This window comes from Coregonus lavaretus, assembly GCF_964263955.1.
Source record: "Coregonus lavaretus genome assembly, chromosome: 24".
Classification (NCBI taxonomy): Eukaryota; Metazoa; Chordata; class Actinopteri; order Salmoniformes; family Salmonidae; genus Coregonus; species Coregonus lavaretus.
The window spans coordinates 21,395,274-21,415,073 of record NC_140011.1 but is presented as its reverse complement, the minus strand read 5'-3'; the positions used below and the strand labels follow the sequence as shown (position 1 = coordinate 21,415,073).

Here is a 19,800-nt window from a genome sequence, read left to right as displayed (position 1 = left end):
TGTTTTACAATCTTGACCAATTCAATTCATGGAACATTGATTGGCAACTAAGGGTTCAGACACACATAGTGTTTGCTGGCCAAGAGTAGGACTATTTAGCACCTCTGAACGTAATTTGCGAACCAAGTGCAAATCAATTTTACATGTAGAATCGCCAGAAAAATGTTGGCAGTCAGACATCTACAGCGGGTGGTCCCTAAAAGCACAGCGTGATGAACGATTGGCAGATGAACGCTAGACCCACATTCGGTGCGATGTGTGTGAGCCTTAAGTCCCCTCTACCTTGTGTCCAAGGTCTACTGCACTGATTGTGATATGACTTAATGGGTTGAGTTCTGGGGTCTCAGAAGTATGTCATGTAAATAAAGCATTTGCTCAATACATTATCTTCTTGTCCTATTCTAGATTATTTATTTTCATTAAATTCTGCATAAAAAGAGTCTCTTTATGCATGTATGTAAATGTTTTTTAATGCTTTATTTAAAATCAAATAAAATTGACAGATTTAATCTTTCAGGGATCCAGCCTCAGCGATTTGAACATTATTATGAGTGACATTTAAACATTAAAATCCAGAATCAATCACATAGAGAAGCATTTAATAGAAGTGATTTGACATGCTCCACAAGGTGACTGTTTCTAGTAATCTCCATTTGAAAACCTTAGGATTGTCCCTGATTTTAAAGTAGCAGCAAAGTGTACGGTAGCAGGAGAAAGCTGCTTCATAGTGCAGGTCATGACTTCAAAGGCAGGACCGTCTGTATTGGAGCGCTGTCATAATAGTGTTTCGTGTGCAGTTGATGCTTAGAGAGGTCATTGTCTATTTAGTGGTGCTGTTGGAAGAGACTTTTCATCTTCTTCCATCATTCTTCACTAGAACATAAGAGGTTGAGAATCAGTGATGTAACAGAGTGGAGCACTGTTGGTGATGATGGCATAGATTAGCAAACAGACAGGGATTTCACACAGAGGATTGGTAATAGAGAAGAACAAAAATGATGCAGCTGTCACAGAGACACATTGAAAAGGAGACAAGCAGAAGTGATGATGTCATAGACACTATTAAGCAGATAATGACTCCTAAATAAATGCATAGTGTATCTTGTACACCCACCAAGTAGACAATGTGTACAGAGTCTGGGTTGCCTTGGGTATGGAGAGAGGGGACAGTGTTTTCCAGGGCCACAGTCGCACTGGAGTCACGACGGTTATCACTGGGGAGACAGTGGGAAGAGTTACAATGACAACAGAGATAAATAACTCCATCACTGTCTAATAGAACAAACTGTTGATTCCATCAAGGGGTTAACCTTGAAAGGTATAAGGGTGCTAAGGTGGCTAAGGAGTGGGTGAGGTCTGGTGTATATGAAGTGGTGCGGTGTACAATCAGGGTGAGGACCCACTGGGCACCCCACATAATTTCAACATGGAAATTTGGTAATATTTGGTTGAGACGTTGACCAATGAGATTTCAACCTTTATTCACCCACTCAAAAAGACAGCCAGAGGTTTGTTGAATTCCCAATGTGCCATCACTATGCTTTCAACCATTTAAAAGCACAAAATTCAAAATGGGAATACAATGTCAGATATGTTTTATTTATACAACAACTTGTGTTATCACTGTGCTTCATCTAATAGCACAACCAAATGACCTGGATTGCAGTTGAGATTACATTAAAAGTACATAGTGCAAGTGATCAATGCTGTTCAAGATTCTGCACAGATTATTATAGCAATTGTGAAGATCTCCACAGACCTGCGACCTTGAACATGCATGCTTTCTATGATTACATAAGAAGACATTTATAGTTACAGTAGGCTAACTTCAAAATGTGGCCATGGATGTGTGACTCATTTTAAGGTTGAATAAATACTGTTACATTCGTTTGTAAGAGCCTTAACTTTCAGCTATTTACTGTATTACAAAAGTATTATTTAATTGTGTTTGGTTGACAACGCAGCCAAATATCAACATTTAAAGTATATCTAATCCTTGGATTCATTCATCTGAGCGTGAATCCAACATATCATTTGTTAACTTGTCGACAAGTTAATAGGCTATTTGTGTTTGGTTGTCAACGCAACCAAATATCAACATTTGAAGGAGATGCATCTTTGTGCCACTGACAGAGTCTGGCTTTAATTCCAGTTTGTCTACAAATTAATGATATGTTGAATTCACGTCTACATCTCAACCAAAGATCTAAAGTTGAACCCTGGGTTGAATTGAAACAATAACTGTTGATGACTTTGCAAATGCCTTATAGGCCTAAATAGTATAATTGATTATATGACTTAGTGCCTTCAGAAAGTATTCACACCCCTTAACTTTTTCCACGTTGTCTTACAGCCTGAATTTAAAATTGATTACATTTTGTTTTTTTGTCACTGGCCTACACACAATACCCCATAACGTCAAAGTGGAATTATGTATTCAACCCCTTTGTTATGGCAAGCCTAAATAAGTTCAGCTGTAAAAATGTGCTTAACAAGTCACATAATAAGTTGCAGGGACTCACAATTGTGCAATAGTGTTTAAAATTATTTTTGAATGACTACCTCATCTCTGTACCTCTCGTGGCAAAATTACAACTTCTGTTATGCACATACGCTGTATGAGCCTTAAACCTGTACATTTCCAACTGTCTGTTTGGAGGGCTTGTAAGAAGCTGGTATTTATCTACTCTGCCTCTGTTCAACTTCGTCACACGGTCAAGAGAAAGAGCCTCTGAGAGTGACCACAGTGTCTCAGTCTATCCTGTTCTTCTCATATCCTTCAAGGGCACAGCTGTGTGACCTGCGTGATCAAGGAAGCCACCTCAAGCCTATAATCCTCGGCAAGTAAACAATTGCCGCATTGGAACTCCGAGTGATCCGGTTTGTTCCGAAACAAAGCGTAATAGATAGTTTCTACAGCGCTGGAACCGTTCATTTAGTTCTCCAGACAAAGAGGGCTCCATTGCAAAACTATGACCCGATACACATAGCCACAAGAAGAAAACAAGGTAGCTTATGATGCACTGATCTGCATGGGAGTGGTGGAACCAGCCATGACTAAGCATTTTAGGTCCACTATATAAGACCTCCGCATTTCCTGTATTGATGGGTTCTCAACGATCACCTAACGGGTGGTCGTTGACCAGCTCCATTATTGCAATAATTAATCGATATCAAATAAAGATTGATTGTTTGAAGAAATGACAAAGTCTCTCTCACTTGATTACAATTTCCACCACAATACTTGGCGACCCAGATGGGACACCAAACTCCATCTGCTGACTGCTCCTGAGGACCTAGGTTAAACCGTGCACAGGGGCCACACCAAGTGGCTCAAGAAAACCCGCACTCCACTGAAGGAGAAATCAGGGACCTGCCTAAGATCTGGTTGAGTGTCAGCGGGTGGATACAGTGTCCCGAACAGAGACAGATAAATAGGGTGAGACTGACATTTCTTGGAAACAATGATAAAACATTTTTATTGAAGAAAATTTAGTTCTGAGGGAACTTAGCGTTGAAATATATGAAATTTGTTTAAGGGGAATACATTTGGTATTGGAATGACTAAGAGTACTGTTGTAACTCAGTGGACTCCTTTAGACCTTCCTAAATTTTATAAGATCTACGATTGCGGTAGACTGTAGTTTAAAAAAATTATAACTAAGCTACTGACTGAAGGAGTTATGACCGATTTCCATTAATACCATTTTCTGTCTGCCTGCTAGTTGTAGCAGTGTTGTAACTGCTAACCCTTGCTTTCACAGCACTACCGGTGAAGACTTTAGAATTCTACGTTTTAAAAGCTAATGCTTTGAGCCTCGTGTAGAGAAGGCCTGTGTACACAATTTGAAAAGGTGTTCTTGATGTAACGGATTCCTAGTTTTCAAGTGAGTTGACACGTGTAGTAAGAATACCTGAACTCTCGGGAACTTAATTTTTTGAATTTAATTTAGAATAGGCCAGGAATTAGTTAACTGATTGATCTAGCTAAGAGTTGACGGCTGTTAAGAAATGTAGACACAGTAAAATAACTAAACAAATAAAGAGGGGTACCCCATTAATTGATGTGTGGACACACACAATAACAGAATGATTGTGAATTAATAATGATGAACTGTTTTAACACTGATCTCTGTTGGCCACAAGATGGTGATGAAGGACAAGATAAAGTGGACTCCTGAGTGTTTGCAGGCACTTGGTGTTTGGATTTTTTAAAAATGGTTTTATGTCATCTGTCCTTATATAGGATCACAGTGGGAAGCAGCCGCCCGTTGCATACTACTCTAAGAGACTTAACAGTGTGGTGAGAGGGTTGGGGTGTTGCCTCAGAGCTGTAGCAATGTCAATGTGCCCTTTAACCTTTAAAGTTCCTCACACTGTTCATGCTCTCATTTCACAGGCACGTACTGCTCACCTCACCCCAGAAAGGCTGCTCCATTACCAGAATGTGCTGTTAACAATGTGTGAGAATTGTAAGTGGGAATTGTAAATAATTTTTGGTTTGCTCCAGGGTTTTCTGTATTTGCGGAGCAATTTTTTGCAAAATGTGTAAACCCCTTTTTTTATAATAATAATAATAATAATAATAATAATAATAATAATAATAATAATAATAATAATAATATCAGAACAGATTGACACTGATGGGTTGCGAGGATCAAATGGTAAGCTACTGTGATGCACTATACAATGTTCTGAAGTCTATTTTCCCCAGGATAAAAGCGGCTTTGCCTGAACCAAAGGGAGGACAGCTCCACAAATTGCAGCCAGGAGATTGGGTGGTCATCAAGGACCTCTGCAGAAAGACTTGGCACAAACAGCGCTGGACTGGTCCATTCCAGGTGCTCCTGACGGTTGCAGAGAGGTCGTTGTGGGTTCATGCCAGCCACTGCAGGAAGGTGCCCCACAACCCAGACGAAGATGTACAAGCCGATGAATCGTCATAGGCGACTCCAGTGGCCATGGGAGGACCAGGACTGGACTCTACGCATCATGTTTGTTGCTTTCGTGGTCAGTCTTTTCATTGCAGCTGTTGTATGGGCCCTGGAAGAAGTGGCCACAATGCAACTGAAGAATACCAGCATAGTTCCACGGCTAGACTTAAATAACAGCCGCTGCAGCGTGAGCCAATGGCAGGCTCAGGACGGGAGTCCAGCAAACTATAGCTGCCCCATTGTTTAAGAGGACTGAGATCGATGCATCAACGTGATGATTGTCCTCTTTGTACAGATGAAAAGTTTACTTCTGTATAACTTTTTAATTGTTTAAATGACTCCCTTAAGAATGTTTTGCATCATGTGAAGGTGAAGTTAATTGGAAAGTTAACTGGAAAGTAAGAATTCAAATTTTAAATGGTTTGGACTGATTAAGATTTAGCAAAGTGAAAACTAACTAAATGTTTATGTTATGAATATTTGTTAATGGTGTTAATACCGTGTTCGATTTACTGTGTGGGGTCTTTTTATTTTGGTTTTAGTGGATATTTCACAGGTTAGAAATTATACACATTAAAGGGCAAACAAATGACATTTTCAAAAGTTTCTATTGCCAGAGTTTTGGTTGCACACATGTACATTATCCTGATAACAAATGTACTGAAAAACCCAATGTAAACCTGGTACACAATGTTTGAAATGTCTTGAAATAAAGTCTGAGGGTCCAGGGTAAACACTAATGATTAGGAAAAAGTGTTTAATTTAGCAATAGTCCTATGTGTGATTCGGACCATGGCAAGGACAGAGAGAGTGCGCTGCCCCTGAATGAGGGACACCTGTCACTAATCAATTTGACAATTCCTTGAATTACCTTATGGGATACAATTAAGTTAAGGTAGGAGCAGATTTACCGCTTGTGGGAGTTCCCATAGGGGTAAATCTGACTATGCAAATGGACTTACCATTCTTACTTGAGATACCATGTAACCCTGACCCCATGACGTTCTCTGTATTTCACAATCACACAGGCCCACCGTCGTTTGCTAGGCCAGATAATACCGGGTTTGGAGGGTGGATCATGCAACTGTGTCTGACTTTTGTTTTAGTCATTGTATTGATTTTGCTGCTCATCCTCATGAAGTTTTGCTGCAATATGTTTTTAAAACTGGTAACAAATTCAAGGCCAAATGTAATGTTAACTGTTGCCATGACCAGGGCCAGAATGCAGGATGTGAAGGATTAGCTGAGCTACCCTTTACTGCTGAAGACAGTGATGTTTGACCTGTTGCATACTTAGAAATGCGCCTGTTGTAGACAGAGGTATGCTCTCACAAGGTCGGCTCAGTGGGTGTGGAATATTGTCTGAATGCCCAGATGCTGTGATTGCTAGGTGTTCTCTCCTAAGCATCCGCACTCTTGGAGCAAACGCTTTTCTGAGAAAGGATAGACACTGGCAAGTTAGAACTGTATAGGGTATGTGTAGACGGTTAAAGGTTTTAAACTCAGTAGCACAACAGAAGCCATTTACAATGTACTAGTGTAAGAAAGCCCTCTCCTACAATGTTTCATATTCTGCTTGGTTGAGGTTTTGCTTAGATTATGACATAATTGCCTTACATTATGAATTATTACTTACATGCTTACTTGTAATTTTATATTAGGTTGAGATTAATCTCAAAAAGGGAGGAATGTCGTGGCAAAATTACAACTTTTGTTATGCACATGCGCTGTATGAGCCTTAAATCTGTAAATTTCCAACTGTCTGTTTGGAGGACTTGTAAGAAGAAGCTGGTATTTTTCCACTCTGCCTCTGTTCAACTTAGTAATACGGTCAAGAGAAAGAGCCTCTGATAGTGACCACAGTGTCCCAGTCTATCCTGTTCTTCTCATATCCTTCAAGGGCACAGCTGTGTGGAGATACAAAATAAGTATTTGGTCAATAACAAAAGTTTCTCAATACTTTGTTATATACCCTTTGTTGGCAATGACACAGGTCAAACGTTTTCTGTAAGTCTTCACAAGGTTTTCACACACTGTTGCTGGTATTTTGGCCCATTCCTCCATGCAGATCTCCTCTAGATCAGTGATGTTTTGGGGCTGTCGCTGGGCAACATGGACTTTCAACTCCCTCCAAAGATTTTCTATGGGGTTGAGATCTGGAGACTGGCTAGGCCACTCCAGGACCTTGAAATGCTTCTTACGAAGCCACTCCTTCGTTGCCCGGGCGGTGTGTTTGGGATCATTGTCATGCTGAAAGACCCAGCCACATTTCATCTTCAATGCCCTTGCTGATGGAAGGAGGTTTTCACTCAAAATCTCACGATACATGGCCCCATTCATTCTTTCCTTTACACGGATCAGTCGTCCTGGTCCCTTTGCAGAAAAACAGCCCCAAAGCATGATGTTTCCACCCCCATGCTTCACAGTAGGTATGGTGTTCTTTGGATGCAACTCAGCATTCTTTGTCCTCCAAACACGACAAGTTTAGTTTTTACCAAAAAGTTATATTTTGGTTTCATCTGACCATATGACATTCTCCCAATCCTCTTCTGGATCATCCAAATGTACTCTAGCAAACTTCAGACGGGCCTGGACATGTACTGGCTTAAGCAGGGGGACACGTCTGGCACTGCAGGATTTGAGTCCCACGCGGCGTAGTGTGTTACTGATGGTAGGCTTTGTTACTTTGGTCCCAGCTCTCTGCAGGTCATTCACTAGGTCCCCCCGTGTGGTTGTGGGATTTTTGCTCACCGTTCTTGTGATCATTTTGACCCCACGGGGTGAGATCTTGCGTGGAGCCCCAGATCGAGGGAGATTATCAGTGGTCTTGTATGTCTTCCATTTCCTAATAATTGCTCCCACAGTTGATTTCTTCAAACCAAGCTGCTTACCTATTGCAGATTCAGTCTTCCCAGCCTGGTGCAGGTCTACAATTTTGTTTCTGGTGTCCTTTGACAGCTCTTTGGTCTTGGCCATAGTGGAGTTTGGAGTGTGACTGTTTGAGGTTGTGGACAGGTGTCTTTTATACTGATAACAAGTTCAAACAGGTGCCATTAATACAGGTAACGAGTGGAGGACAGAGGAGCCTCTTAAAGAAGTTGTTACAGGTCTGTGAGAGCCAGAAATCTTGCTTGTTTGTAGGTGACCAAATACTTATTTTCCACCATAATTTGCAAATAAATTCATAAAAAATCCTACAATGAGATTTTCTGGATTTTTTTCCTCAATTTGTCTGTCATAGTTGACGTGTACCTATGATGAAAATTACAGGCCTCTCATCTTTTTAAGTGGGAGAACTTGCACAATTGGTGGCTGACTAAATACTTTTTTTCCCCACTGTATGAGGTGAACAGAGGCTGGCTTGAACAGAGAGGAGTAACAGAACTAACGTTATCACTTGTTTGTTCACTATGACCCGATACACATAGCCACAAGAAGAAAACAAGGTAGCTTATGATGCCCTGATCTGGGGTGGAACCAGCCATGACTAAGCATTTTTAGGTCCACTATATTAGACCTCAGCATTTCCTGTATTGATCGGCTCTCAACGATTCCCTAACGGGTGGTCGTTGACCAGCTTCATTATTGCAATATTTAATCGATATCAAATAAAGATCGATCGTTTGAAGAAATGACAGTCTCTCTCACTTGATTAGATTTTCCACCACAATACCACATACAATTATCTGTAAGGTCCCTCAGGTCGAGCAGTGAATTTCAAACACAGATACAACCAAAAAGACCAGGCAGGTTTTCCATATACCTCGCAAAGGGCACCTATTGGTACACCCAATCACTACAAAGATACAGGCATCCTTCCTAACTCAGTTGCCGGAGAGGAAGGAACCCTTCATGGATTTCACCATGAGGCCAATGGTGACTTTAAAACAGTTACAGAGTTTAATGGCTGTGAAAGAAGAAAACTGAAGATGGATCAACAACGTTGTAGTTACTCCACAACACTAACCTAATTGACAGAGTGAAAAGAAGGAAGCCTGTACAGAATAAAAATATTCCAAAACATGCATCCTGTTTGCAACAAGGCACTAAAGTAATACTGCAGAAAATATGGCAAAGCAATTAACTTTTTGTCCTGCATACAAAGTGTTATGTTTGGGGCAAATCCAATACAAAGCATTACTGAGGACCACTCTCCATATTGTCAAGCATAGTGGTGGCTGCATCATGTTATGGATATGCTTGTAATCATTAAGGACGGTGGGAGTTCTTCAGGATAAAAAAAGAAACTTAATGGAGCTAAGCACAGGCAAAATCCTAAGCACAGGCAAAATATGTTTTCCATCAGACACTGGGAGAGGAATTCACCTTTCAGCAGGACAATAACCTAACACACAAGGCCAAATCTACACTGGAGTTGCTTACCAAGAAGACAGTGAATGTTCCTGAGTAGCCAAGTTAGTTTTGACTTAAATGTACTTGAAAATCTATGGCAAGAACTGAAAATGGTTGTCTAGTAATGATCAACAACCAATTTGACAGAGCTTGAAGAATTTAGAAAATAATAATAGACAAATGCTCTTAGATTTACCCAGAAAAACTCACAGCTGTAATCGCTGCCAAAGGTGCTTCTTTCTACAAAGTATTGACTCAGGGGTGTGAATACTTATGTAAATGAGATATTTCTGTATTTAATTTCCAATAAATTTGCAAACATTTCTAAAAACATGTTTTCACAGTCATTCTGGGGTATTGTGTGTAGATGGGTGAGAAAACAAATCTACTTAATCCATTTTGAATTCAGGCTGTAACACAAAATGTGGAATAGGTCAAGGGGTATGAATACTTTCTGAAGGCACTGTATTAAGTATGGTTACATTTCATTTGCTCTGTTAAACCTACGCTTTGGAATGACTTCGATAGAAACAGTTAATATATTTAGTTATTAAGAGATCTCTCAATAATTGTTCTCATGATAGCACATTGGTAGTAGTCAGTGACAAATATAAAAGCAAAGCAGGGCTTGGTTAAAACCCTGGATGGGAGTCCAAATCAATAGTACCCTGGATGGGAGTCCAAATCAATAGTACCCTGGATGGGAGTCCAAATCAATAGTACCCTGGATTGGAGTCCAAATCAATAGTTCCCTGGATGGGAGTCCAAATCAATAGTTGTAGATCAACTCTCCAGTAGGAAGTGCTGCCCAGCCTATTATCTTTTTTATTTCTGATAGTGGATATAACATTGAAGATCTGACATTGTTTCAAATGTACAAATTCAACATATTTTAACAAGGTTTGTCTTTGTTGAAAATTGGTTACAATTATGACATTCGCAATCCGGTGGTTGAAATTTCACCCTCAAAACAACTTTTTTCATATCCAATGTATTTTCCATTGGATTCCAATGACGATGAAACAACGTTGATTCAACCAGTTTGTGTTCAGTGGGGAAGGTGTAAAGATTGTATGTGCAGTCGACACTGTACCTATTCTCCAGGTGCTCCTCAAGGTCTTTCTTGATCTTCTCAAGAGTGGAGGAGGATGAGGAAACAGCCTGATTTAAACATTTAGGGAGTAGGACTAGGTCAGGTTGCTTGTAGGGACTCATTACTGTTGAACAAAACAGAGAAATACAAAAAAAACCGTCAAAGGATAAAGCAGAGAGTGCATGACGTGAGAAGTGTGTTTGTGTCCAGGCCCAATAGATTGTGGGTTGTGTCGTTTTTTTATGAAGGGTGACTACATTGTCCGTTCAGGCTATCCATGCTTTGGGCCTTTCTCTCGTCCTTCTTCTCCTCCTTTTGGGGGGACAGTACCTCCTGGGAGGCTGACCTCATCGCATGGATGGAGCTCCTCTTCCTCTTGGAGGATGCTCCTCTTACAGCTGAGAGAGAGAGAGAGAGAGAGAAACAAAGTTGATCTACAACTATTGACTAAGAAAAGGAATGGGAACATTTATAAGGTCTATTTGAGTGTGTTTGAGTGAAAGAAGTCACTTACGATGGATCTTTTTGAATACAGTGCCGCCCATGAACTTCAGAAATCTGTCTGCATAGAAACTGGGCCTGTGAACTGACACTGTATCCTGACACACAAACATACACAGGTGTCAGGCCGCTATGAGAGCCAAATGGAATATGAATACAATCACACGCGCACACACTGTAGCCTACCCCATCGTGTACGAGGGCTTTCCAGGAGTGCTCCACCTTCTTGATGAACCTTAAAAAGAAGTACAGATGTTACAAAGATAAGTTACGTTATGTGTAACATAGATACGTTTTTCTTGATGGAAATGATGACAGTGGTTCCACAAAAAGCTCTTACCTGTAGGACTGGAGGATGTCAATAATCCCTAAGAAGATCAGCAGCTTCTCATCTTTGTGTTTAGCTGGAATTCCACCCATTCTGATAGACAAAAAATGAATTTACATCTCAACCAGCTGCTATGCAGTGTATGACTGAATTACGGTGTGAATAATACAATGTACTAACGTTTACAATGACTCATTGTGTAGTCAGTGATATGTCATTAGTGAAAGGGCCTTATGAAGGTGAATGTTCTCTCACGTGTCATCATCTGCCACTGGCTCTGTAACCTTGCCGTCCCCTTCCCCTTGGATGGACTCCAGGGCAGTGGAGTAGAGGACCCTCTGGCCATTGAGGCGCTTACTGTCCCCCCTGGCCCCCCTGTCCAGACACTTCTTGTCCAGCACATGCACCCCCAGCAGGAGACTGTAGTCCATGATCTTAAAGCTCTCCAGGACCTGACCACAGAATCCACACAGATGAATATGACAGGAACATAAAAGTACACGTGACCAAAGCACAAACATGACCACATTTTGTTCCCACTTAATAAACAATTCTGAACAATCCTCTTAAGTGACCACTCCCCGAGACCTTCGACAACCACCCGTGCTGAAAGTCTTGTCAAACTAGCCACCAAAGATGGATTAGCAAACCAAAAACACTTAAACCTCTAGCCTTCTGACCAATGTTCCCTCAACAAAATGTAGGCACTGAGCAAATTTCTGGTCTGCTGAGCACAAACTTGAACGTTGTGAAAATTCTGTGCAACTTCCGGCACGCGTTTACTGTGAACACTGAGGCTGTACCTGCTTTAAGTTACAGTTTCAACAATTGCCAAGTAGGTTACTGTGGCTATTTGATCATAATGTAGGCCTAACAGAGTGGCCTACCATCAAAAACAATAGAGAAAAACGCATCCCATAACATTTTAACATGAAAATAGCTGTTCTATCATTCAGCCTGTGTGGTGTTCAATGCCTACATTCCATGAGACTTTTGGAGAAAAAAACATGCAGGGCTTGACATTAACCTGTATATCCACTTGTCCTTCAGACAAGGAGGTGACTGAAAATGTTGTGTTTGATGCAAGAAACCACTTTACATAAAATTAATTATTATTCCCATACCATTATTACAGAGAATCAGACAAATAATGCCACGCTTTGGCTATTGGCTACTTAGCTTATTCAAAGTCGTCTCAAAATACAACACTTCCCCTTTAAGACATAAAAAAGCTCTTTACCCGACTCGCTTTTCAAAGATGGCTAGAAATGCACACATTTTGTGCTCGTTGGAAGCAACCACTCCCCTATTGTTGACTAGAAATGAGCTATAACTGGGCTAATAACTCACTAACTAGCAAAGAATATGAACCAATGTGCACACCTGGCTACATGCAGAACTCACTTTGATCTCAAAACAAGCGCATCTACTCGCGACCACTCATACTGTAGCCTAAACAAAGTCCAGTTCAAAGTGAATGGTAAAGATCCATATATGGCAATGGCTATTTGCATATAGGCTTACTGCAGCTCTGATTGGTTATGGCGGGAAGGCCCTCGGTGGTTAGGTGGGGAAATGGAGACTGTGCTTGAATCTGAAAGTGCGGCAAGTGAAGTGTGTGATAATAAATGGAACATAGTGAAATCAAAGAATGGAACAAAACGAGCAAAAGTTGTAGTAGAAGACAAGGACCGGTCCCATAATGCATTTCTTATTGGACTGCGTTTTTTGGACAAGGAGGTTCATTTGGGAAATCCATTTGTAATATCGAGGGCTGTGAAGAAAGCAGTGGGAAAGGTGGACTCAATCAAGGTGACTAGAAGCAGCCTTGTTTTAGTTAATTGTGTCGAAGAACAGAAGAAGTGTGCACTGCATCTGGCAAAATTGCCCATGTCAGAAGTAACCTGTGTTGATCTTCGGAGCAGGGCGCCTGCAAAAGGAGTTATAGCTGGAGTCTCATTGGATATACACTACCGGTCAAAAGTTTTAGAACACCTACTCATTCAAGGGTTTTTCTTAATTTTTACTATTTCTACATTGAAATAACACATATGGAATCATGTATTAACCAAAAAAGTGTTAAACAAATAAAAATATATTTTATATTTGAGATTCTTCAAATAGCCACCCATTGCCTTGATGACAGCTTTTCACACTCTTGGCATTCTCTCAACCAGCTTCATGAGGTAGTCACCTGGAATGCATTTCAATTAACAGGTGTGCCTTCTTAAAAGTTAATTTGTGGAATTTCTTTCCTTCTTAATGCATTTCAGCCAATCAGTTGTGTTGTGACAAGGTGGGGGGGTATACAGAAGATAGCCCTATTTGGTAAAACACCAAAGTCCATATTATGGCAAGAACAGCTCAAATAAGCAAAGAGAAATGACAGTCCATCATTACTTTAAGACATGAAGGTCAGTCAATACGGAACATTTCAAGAACTTTGACAGTTTCTTCAAGTGCAGTCGCAAAAACCATCAAGCGCTATGATGAAACTGGCTCTAATGAGGACCGCCACAGGAATGGAAGACCCAGAGTTACCTCTGCTGCAGAGGATAAGTTCATTAGAGTTACCAGCCTCAGAAATTGCAGCCCAAATAAATGCTTCACAGAGTTCAAGTAACAGACAGATCTGAACATCAACTGTTCAGAGGATACTGTGTGAATCAGGCCTTCATGGTCTAATTGCTGTAAAGAAACCAGTACTAAAGGACACCAATAAGAAGAAGAGACTTGCTTGGGCCAAGAAACACGAGCAATGGACATTAGACCGGTGGAAATTTGTCCTTTGGTCTGGAGTCCAAATTGGAGATTTTTGGTTCCAACCGCCGTCTCTTTGTGAGACGCGGTGTGGGTGAACGGATGATCTCCGCATGTGTATTTCCCACCGTAAAGCATGGAGGAGGTGGTGTTATGGTGTGGGCATGCTTTCCTGGTGACACTGTCTGTGATTTATTTATAATTCAAGGCACACTTAACCAGCATGGCTACCACAGCATTCTGCAGCAATACGCCATCCCATCTGGTTTGGGCTTAGTGGGACTATCATTTGTTTTTCAACAGGACAAGGACCCAACACACCTCCAGGCTGTGTAAGGGCTATTTTACCAAGAAGGAGAGTGATGGAGTGCTGCATCAGATGACCTGGCCTCCACAATCCCCCGACCTCAACCCAATTGAGATGGTTTGGGATGAGTCGGACCACAGAGTGAAGGAAAAGCAGCCAACAACTGCTCAGCATATGTGGGAACTCCTTCAAGACTGTTGGAAAAGCATTCCAGGTGAAGCTGGTTGAGAGAATGCCAAGATTGTGCAAAGCTGTCATCAAGGCAAAGGGTGACTATTTGAAGAATCTCAAATATATTTATATTGGTTTAACACTTTTTTGGTTACTACATGATTCCATATGTGTTATTTCATAGTTTTGATGTGTTCACTATTATTCTACAATGTAGAAAATAGTAAAAATAAAGAAAAACCCTTGAATGAGTAGGTGTTCTAAAACTTTTGACCGGTAGTGTAGATGACGAGTACCTTAGTCAGAAAATCCCAGGAGTGGTCAGCGCATGTCGCCTGACCCGTATGGTAAATGGAAGGAAGGAGAAAAGCCTATCGATATTATTGTTGTTTGAGGAGACTCTACCTGAACATGTGAAGCTTGGATATGTGAGGTATGCGGTGAGAGCATTTGTGTCCAAACCATTACAGTGTGAGAATTGTAAATATGGGATATGGGCACATGTCAAATGTTTGCAGATGGGAGAAGTATGGTATTGAAGAATCGGTAAATGGAAACTGTTGCAACTGTGGTGGGGATCATACTCCGGACTTCCTTGAGTGCCCTGTTAGGGTGAAGGTGGTTCGAGGTGTCAAGGATCAGGGCTGTGTAGCGGTTCTCCTATGTGGAGGCAGGGAAGAGAGTCAAAGGGGCAAGAGGCAATAGTGTTGAAGATTTGTCATTGGATGCATCGCAACCAGTTGCTATTGTTTTAAGTCAATCGAGTGATCTGGATACATAAAGAAGGTGGATTTTGTGTCATTTATAGCCACAGTGATTAGTTGTACAGCACAAGTGTCTTAGAAGTCCAAGGAGCTGGACATCATTATATCTGCAGCCGATAAGTTTTTGGGGTTCCAGAACTTCACGGCAGAAGCACTGCAAGGACTATTGTCGCTAGGAAATGTCCCGCCCTCACAGGAGTCTTCTGAGCCTGTGTAGGGACCTGTTAAGAATTCGTTTTTTACAGAAAAGCAGGTTGATTTTGTTTAGTTAATTTATTTTTTGATAGTTTGTTTGATTATTATTATTTTTGCCCACATTATTTCCTTTTTTGGGATCCTTATTATCCACCCGCACAGTAGGTGGCGGAATGCACATCCGATTGTTGTGAATGCCATTATACCACAGAAGAAGAAGATTGGTTATGGCACACAGGTCTGTGTACGGGTCGGAGTTGTGCCTGTCAATGGAATAGAATCCTACTCCAATGCGCTCTGCCTACAAGAAAATCTCTTGGTTAGTTTTGCATTCTAAATCTTGCATAGTTGTTTTGTTTCGGTATATTACAATTGAAAGTGGCTAATATTGCGTTGATTCAATCACAATTCCCACAGTAGAGCGAAACGTTGATAGTGTTAACTAAAGGGGAAAACTCTAGAAAGTTGAGTTTAGTTCAATCTCGTGCTTCTCTGCGCGGGCTCATAACGCAGCTTAGAGAGAACATTGCTTCTGACCAACACTGATGTGACACTATAACTCCTCTAAACAAAGGCCTTAACAGTGCCTGAGTTACCCTACTGTGCTGCTGCCTAACTACCACATTGTGTTGGGTGACTGTTATTCTGCCTCAGTCCAGTTCCTCTGTTGAGGAGTCTACTGTGCTTTCCCACTAATCAAACAACATGCAGTAATAATGCAGTCATTCAGAAGGGCTCAAGGTGATGGAGGAGAGGCCGGTCATCCTTATGTAACATTATCGCCAATGAGCGTTCAAAGTTCAATGAGAAATATCCAACCAAATGCTACTGAAGGAACAAAAATGTCCCTCTAACAACACCAATTTGACTAGCCTTCATGCTTTGAATATGCAATACCAATATGTAAGTGAATCAACTGCGAGTGGCCTCACCCTGCAGTCCCTCTGCAGTGTCTTCATTAAGGCACTGTACGTGTCGCCATCAAAGTGCAGGCCCTCAAGCATCTCCTGAAAGTCGAGGTCTTTGAAGGTGGGCGAGAACTTGGCACGCTCCTTGCACGAGGCATGGCGTTGGTAGGTGGAGCCCTTCAGGTCGTATTTGTAGTGCATCTGGAGGGCCCTGGGCAACACATTGTTCATCACCACCAGGCGGGTGTTGAACCCAGCACACTGGATGCAGTACAGGCCGTAGAACTTCGGTAGCAGTGTCCTCGGGTTCTGATTCAGATTCTGAAATAAAACAAGATGGAAAAAGAGAAACATTTACATATTTAAGACACATTTGAGAATAGTTCACACATGTTGCTAACATTTAAATAAAACTTTACAATCTTTGAATAAGAATTTCCTGAAGGCACTAGAACTGATAGGAGTTGCTCTATTTATTGTGACAGGAATGGTGTTCGTGTTAAGGGAGAGGCTCACCATGTAGTAACCAGGAAGGAGTTTCTGCAGGAACTCAGCCTCTTTATGCTGCACAGTCTTAATGATGAACTCATCATCGCTGGTCAGGTAGAACCAGGAACTGCTGGCCCCGGGGTTGGACAGCTCGATCAGAGGCTCATTACAGATGGAGTACTGGAATTCATACAGGAAGAACCAATAGCATGCATTTATATAGACAGGACAGCAACAAGGAAGTTTTCAACTAACAAATCAAACCCACTGGGCAAAAACTGGTTGAATCAACATTGTTTCCACATCATTTCAACCAAAGAATTCAAATGTGATGACACTGAATTAACGTAGAAAACTGATTGGATTTGAAAAAGGTAATCAACTTAAGGGAATTCTTTTTTTCACCCAACTTTTAACCTAAACCCAATGTGAATGTTGAATTCACGTTAGTTAACAACTCAACCAGACATTGAACTGACATCTGTGCCCAGTGGGAACACTGTGCTCTTATTGATAGAACTCTGATGGGGTGTATTACTACATGATTGTATACTGTATTATCAGAGAAGCACATGGTGTGTAGGAGTGTTTTCTGTAAAGGGCTTTCCACACTAACCAGGTAGTCATCTGCTTTGATGCCAAAGAGCTCCCTAAAGTAGCGGAAGGCGAGAGGGGCGTAGGTTTTGAGGCGGAAGTCTGGGAAGTGGTGCGCTGGGGTCATGTTGCTCCCCTCACTGACAACCCAAGCATTATCACACAAACAGATTAGTGTTATCAGTGTACAACAGCAATCCTATACATCCATTTACAAACACTAATTTATCACTGAAAATATGTACATTTGCATCCCGAGAGAAGAGTGCACAGTACACAAATGTATCAGCTAGAGCAGTGGTTCCCAAACGTTTTCCACTCGGGCCCCCCTTCCATCATTGGGGAACAAAAAACATTAGCTGACATGGGCTAGTAAGTTGGTTCTGGTCATTTCTAAAACGTTATAAGAGATACCTAATCAGTTGCACAATGGAGTGCATTCAACCTAAATGTGTCTTTCGCATTTAACCCAACCCCTCTAAATCAGAGCGATGCGGGGGGCTGCCTTTATCGAAATCCACAGCACAGTTTTTGTTGATGGGGATTAACGGCAGATTTTTCCACCTTGCCTGATCGGACATTCAAACCAGCGACCTAAATAGCTCTCTGAGGGAGCAATGACTGACATGACATGGGGAAAACTGCTGATGCACTACCTAATTTTGAAGTATTCTACTATTACAGCTTTCAAGAGTAAGTTGGCCCCAGAGTTTGGGAACCACTGAGTTAGAGCAAACAGAGAATATTGTGACTGAGTGATTGACCCCTACAAGGAAGCTTTTGAAGTATACAATAAGCATCAGCTTTGTGATAAGCAGTGCCTAACTGATGCCACAACAGATGTGCATCTTTCAGTGAAGCTTTGAGGGTCATGCATGTCAAGCTAAGTGTTGTAGTTTTAAAGACGTCCTCCAGCGATAAAAAAACAAAAAAACAATCCTGTTGAAAAGCGATATCCCAAGTATAAATACAGTAAAGTACACACAAAAAGGTTTAATTATTATTATTTTTTTAGCAAGATTGAGTATTTTTTTAGACACAATTGCTAACTTTAAAGACACTTAAAATGCAACGAGAGAGCTTCATTTCCTACGTACTTTTGTGTGGCTAATATTTTGAAACAGACAGTATATGACACTCCAGCACTCTGTTTGCGTAGGGTTTGTTGGGCCCTTAAAGTGGCACTCCAGTCTCATTTCACCTTATTTAACACCTGATTTACTTAACAAAAGGCACATTTCAATAGGTGGTCCAGGTATGTCATGACATAGCACAAGGCAGGGTGTTGGCATTTCCTCTTCTGTTCTCTATTGCTCCTATATTGTTTCTCAAGATCACGGATTCCCATCAGACCAACTCTTTGAATGCCCTACTAATTTGTTTAACCTTTGTGAGTACTTTACTGTATTTATACTTGGGATATCGCTTTTCAACAGTAAAGGTAAAACAATTAAACTATTAAAATCGGCCCCCCTTGTGCCATGTCATACCTGGACCCTATTGAGATGTGCCTTTTGGAACTGACAGCGTTTTAACGACTTTGCAGATATGAAACAAAAAGACAAATCATATCAGTAAAAAATATCAAATTCCCAGCTTACGCTACAAAACCAACTTTATAAGACGTTTTTAAAATAGGTTATATTTGACTCAAAATTCCATGACGTAGAGTAAGGCATTGTTGGCCGATGGATGCAGTTCAATGAATGGATAATATAATATATAATTCACCAATAACTGTTTCGGTAGTCCAACAAATATTGTTATCACAGCTGGCCTGGTACATTGTTTTCTTCCTCCAGCCATTCGGGATGCACCGTTTCAGTTTCAATGACTCAATATGTTGGACAAAAAAATTGACGAATGTAACTAAGGATGAGAATGTCAATACAATCAAACTAGTAAGGGCAATGATCATAAGTCATTCATAACGTTGCTAATAGGCTAGCTTATCTATTTATGTAGCTATTTATTTACCAACAAAAACACGAAGCCTAACGTTAGCTAGCTAGCTAGCTGGCTGCTGGGACGATGTTATGTGATTGGATGAGTGGGTGAGTGGCCAACTTTTCCGTCATATCGTTTTTCTGTGGCTACAGCTAGAGGGGCAGGTGTCATTTGGTTAGCTAGCAAGAAATGTGAATCACTTTGCTAGCTAGCTATGCTGAACTTGAACGACTGTTATCCACAATTACCATATCCCTTAGTTGTCAATCAAATGTATTTGGCATCGACCAAATGGGCAGGCAGGCAAGTTTGTTCCCATTCAGTTGTCAAAACGTGGGTTGGGACAAGCATGCATTGGCAGGCAAGCTGCAGAAGGGCGAGCAGGCTACTATTCCACATCATTTATCAGTGCAATTTTGGAGTTTGAGAGGGTTTATCTACTGTTCCCTCGTTAGA

The 19,800-nt window shown here is 41.1% G+C and overlaps 1 pseudogene across 1 annotated transcript in view; it reads right to left on the bottom strand.

Moving 5' to 3' along the window:
- Positions 1–504: 504 nt before the first annotated feature.
- LOC311100314 (phosphatidylinositol 4-phosphate 5-kinase type-1 beta-like) overlaps positions 505–19,800 on the bottom strand; it is a 33,635-nt pseudogene continuing 14,339 nt past the window's right edge. Inside the window, exons 4-13 of the transcript XR_014615717.1 lie at positions 17,420–17,537; positions 16,831–16,983; positions 16,339–16,635; positions 11,465–11,661; positions 11,222–11,302; positions 10,895–11,116; positions 10,638–10,778; positions 10,381–10,504; positions 1,115–1,214; positions 505–873 (exon numbers count right to left, since the gene is read on the bottom strand). The product of XR_014615717.1 is annotated as a phosphatidylinositol 4-phosphate 5-kinase type-1 beta-like (transcript). The remainder of the gene's footprint in view (positions 874–1,114; positions 1,215–10,380; positions 10,505–10,637; positions 10,779–10,894; positions 11,117–11,221; positions 11,303–11,464; positions 11,662–16,338; positions 16,636–16,830; positions 16,984–17,419; positions 17,538–19,800) is intronic.